Below are 4,524 nucleotides of genomic sequence, written 5' to 3' on the forward strand. Positions count from 1 at the left end.
CTCCCCGCCCACTTCCTGCCGCTCCAGCCTCGCCGGATGCCGGTTGGGCTCAATAGACTCTAGGCGGCTTTTGCTGGAGTTGCTCCAGGCGGAACCACTTTTCGTGGACTTGGCGTCTAGTCGGACCTCGATTCCACAGGAAGTGGGGGCGCCGCAGTTTTGGGGAGGAGCCCGGGGTTGCTATGGAGTTCCCTGAGACCTTGGAGCACTTTCCGGGTCCGTGTTGAAGTGCAAAAGTAAATGGAGCGTTTCTGGAGACGAGCTAAGCTCAAGTTGACGAGGGAAAGAGGACTGGGAGCTCTCGATGGAGCAGGGTAAGTCAGAGTCTCAGAGTAATAATAATGCAGATATTTTTTGAGCACTGATCGTGAGCATCTGTGTTAGATGCTTATAAGCATTATCTCAGTTGAGCTTCATTAAAAAGGGTAAGGAAACTAACAGATACTATTACCAAATGGAGGATTTAATCAGGGAGATTATGCAACCGGGCCAAACCTGTGCACAGTAGTTCGCAAGTAGCATAACGCGGATTTGGACGTATCATCTGATTCAGCGTTGGTAAGCACAACTCCAAGAGGTGGGAGCAACCTAAGGGTTCATCTGGTCAAATCCTTTCACTTCTACAGGCAAGGAAACGGGCTCAGAAGTGATATGTTGCCAGCTGTACAGTAATGGCACTGTCTAGGGTAGGATCCAGGTCTCCTGGTCTTAGCTTCATCCTCCCTTCATTCATCCCTCCTCAGGAGCCAGGCACTCCCAGTCCTTCCTAACACTGAACTGTTCTCGAGACTTGCAATTGTCCCCAAGTGAGTTGAACTCAGATAATGCATGAATGAGGGGCACCTCATACATGCATGATGACAAATCAGGGTCTTGCAGCAGAATATTAGACTAACCTAGTTGTCAGGGGGAAAAGCCATTTAGTTTTATTATGGCTTGGGGGCACTAGAGGCCATAATAGGACTTGCATCGGATTACAGGGTACAGTATCATCTAGTAAGGCTGATGTATTGGGTGGGAAGTCTGGACCGAATCAAGTGAAGAATAATGCTAAGAAGATTGTATTGTAAGTAGACACATGTATGAAAGGAGAGAATGTTTGCACTCCCCTTGAGAAGGATGAAAGAGGCCCTTGGGCCTGACAACATGCATACCACGCTAAGGCATTGCCACTTACTTTGTGGCATCTAACCATCATTTTTAAACTTATGGTTACCAGGGAAAAGAGGGTGGGAAGGGATAAATTGGAAGTTCGAGATGTGCAGATACTAACTACTATATATAAAATAGATGAAAAAACCAGATTTCTTCTGTTTAGCACAGGAAACTATATTCAGTGTCTTGTGGTAACCTATAATAAAAAAGAATATGAAAACAATTATATGTATGTATATGTATGACTGAGACATTGTGCTGTGCACCAGAAATTGACACATTGTAACTGACAGCACTTCAAATAAAAATAAAAATGAAATGAAATAAATAAAATAAAAAAATAAAAAGTTAGCCCTTACACAAAGCCCTCTACAGTAACTCCAGCCAATATTAGCCCATTTCCTTTCTAGCCATCTGTAGCACTTGTGAACTGTAATCGTCACTCATTTACTCATGTAGTCAATCAATCAAAAGTATTTATTGTATCAAACACAGTACTGTGTACTGTGCAACACATTCATGAATAAAACATAACTCCTATCTTCGCAGAAAAAAAATAATGACTATACTTTAAAAGACATAAATTCTCTGTTGTGGGCAGTGAAATCTATACCTACTGATACAGAAACTTATACTGATTCAAAATAAAAATATGTTTCGTATCTAGTAGTTGAGGGCTTTCTTTTTCCTTTTCTATGTCCATTCGCTGATGTAATTCTCAAAGTCAGAATCTTTTTTTAATACTGAGTCAGTGAGGAAAGGGAGAAAAAAGACCTTTTTCCTTGACACTTACCAGATTAAACTGATAACTTGTATATGCACATACTCCATTAGGCTGTATCTTCTTAGAATCAGGGAAAATAATGGTTGAGAGCTTAGCTCTTGAGTCAGAAAGAGCTGAGTTTAAATCCCTCATCACACTGCTTACTCTCTATGTGGACTCAGGCAAGTTGTTTAACCTAACTAAACTGGTTTGTGCATCTTTAAAATAGCGATAATATCTGATTTATAGGGTGTCATGAAGATTAAATGAATTCATTCATGTAGAGTGGCAGAATTGTGAGCACGTGGTTAAGTGTTAGCTGTTATTTTGATGATTATTATTTATACATTTTCCTGGTAATATATATCTTGCAAGTGGTAAGTGCTCAATAAATGTCTGAACCATTATTAAGAGTCCAGATAAGAAAAGCGTGACCCATATGTAAACTAAGAATAGAATGGACCACATATAGAGAGAAAAATGAGGTGAAGGAAGATCAGGATGACTGTATCTACAATATAATAATTGCTTATTTAGGGTATAATTTTACTGTAGATATGGCAAATTGATAGTTACAATAAAATTAAAATTAAGGAAAAAAACTAATGGGTATTTATTCAACGTATCTCCATTACAAGGGTAGATCTGATTTTTCAAAATTCAGGTGTCTGTTACTGGACATTGTGAGGTAGAGGACAGGGCGTCAGGAATCCAGAAATCTCAGCCTAGACTTTCTAGAGTTTTGTCATCATCCATAAAGACATTACCTGCAGCAGAAAGTTAAGACTCCAGCATTCCTCATAACTGTAGCATCTTTTTTCTTATACCTATAAACCCTCACTTGCTCTGTATCTGGTCTTATATTTCATTTTCCCTGTCAGCCCTCCTGCCACTACCTCCCTTTCCAGCCTAGACTACGTGGTTTATCAATATCAAAACTCCCCGTGTCCCTTGCCTCTGACCCAGGTCCCTGTCAAAACCCATAAATCCCCAGCTGGACAGCCTGAAGAAAGTAACACAAGGTGACAGTACAACAGGTCTTGGCCTATAGCGTCAGCTCACCCCAGTTCTTGACAATCCTTTACCAATTGTCGTTTCCCTGTCTTACAACTTTCAGTGATTTCTCAAAACTATCTCCTTCCTCAACCTCAGCTTCTCTCCTTATCAGCAGGTGACCAGAGTAGTCTGAAAGGTATTTTTCAAACACTTAACATGCACATGCGTCTGCAATTTTTATGCCCATTCCTTTCCTAATTTAAACTCCATGTTCCATTTCTAGACTACCCTTTAGAGGCTGGATGACAGGCCTGTACGGACTGAGCAGACCTTGAGTGACGAGATGGGATGCTCAGTGAGACCATGGCAGCCTGCAACTAGGACTTTAATTCCAGTGGTGCTCCTGTAGTAGCAAGTGCTTTTGGTTAAAATTTAAAAGCCTTTTTTTAAGTGACAGGATTTCCAAATAGTTGTTTCTGCTTTGCTTTTAGTGAGTCAGTAAGGCTGAAAAGTTGATTCACTTGGTCTCGTGGGGTAGGAGTGGGTGAAGTACTGAGATTGGGTACTACCCTCTCCGTGCCCTCAAGCACCCACTCATTTGAATACAGAGATTTCCTAGGGGCCACAGACATTCCCAGCAACCATGTTCCCTGGTAATTGAGAAAATTCAAGCCATCACACAACATAAACCTTAACCTCCTGCCTACCCATTTCCCTTACCACCACATTTATCACCCTCTTTCTTATGTATCTCAGAAGATGAAAAGTGCCTTCTCCACCTGTTTTATTGCTCAGCGCTTCCCTTTCTAGACCTCTCTGCTACACTTGACACCATTAATCAGACCTTTCTTAAACCCAACTCCCTTTGCTTCTCTCCTGTTTCTTCTGCCTGTCTCATGCTTCTTAGGGAACTCTTTCTCTTCCTGCCCTGTAAATAAATATGTTTCAACCTTAGGGTTTGGTTTTGGTTTTTGGTTTTTCTCTCTGCAGGAATCTTCCCCTTTGGAATACCACCCTCTCTCATTGTCTTATTAATCTGTTTGCTCAAGGATCCTCAAATTACTGCTATCCCTGACCTCTTTCTTAAGATTCAGACTTTAATTTCCTTGCCTACTAGATAGATCCATTTGGAAGGAATCTCGAGCCTTCGAGATTCTAGTTTGTTCCTTGCTTTCATTTGACTACCAGTCTATCTCACTGCTATCTCCGGCCTTATGACCCCTACCTACATCCCCCAATTTGTCTTCTAAGTAGCAGCTCGAATGATCAGTCCTAATATAAATCTGACCATTTCACTGGTCTTAAACTTCTACAACCCCTTCCCCCATCACCTCCTAGATAAAGTCCAGCTTCGTAGCCTGCATTCTAGGACCTCCATGATCTTGGCACTGCTTACGTTCCCACTGTCATCTCCCATCACACCCGCTTCCCATTCATGAGGCTGTTTTACACTTTTAGACCTTTTCTTACTTTTGTTGACTCTGCCTGGACTGTCTTGATTTTCTTTGCTTGACTCTGTTTTTTTTTTTTTTTTAGATGCCTTTCTCTATTCCATGGTCTGAACTAGTTGACTTTCCTTCTGGCTTTCTAGACATTGATTTATTCATTCA

At 41.2% G+C, this 4,524-nt stretch overlaps 1 non-coding gene across 1 annotated transcript; it reads left to right on the forward strand.

Moving 5' to 3' along the window:
* The first annotated feature begins 1,075 nt into the window (after window positions 1–1,075).
* LOC116284851 (U6atac minor spliceosomal RNA) lies at window positions 1,076–1,203 on the forward strand. The gene has a single exon (XR_004194511.1). It is a non-coding gene; the product is annotated as a U6atac minor spliceosomal RNA (small nuclear RNA).
* Window positions 1,204–4,524: the final 3,321 nt, after the last annotated feature.

This window comes from Vicugna pacos, chromosome 21 (genome assembly GCF_048564905.1).
Source record: "Vicugna pacos chromosome 21, VicPac4, whole genome shotgun sequence".
NCBI lineage: Eukaryota > Metazoa > Chordata > Mammalia > Artiodactyla > Camelidae > Vicugna > Vicugna pacos.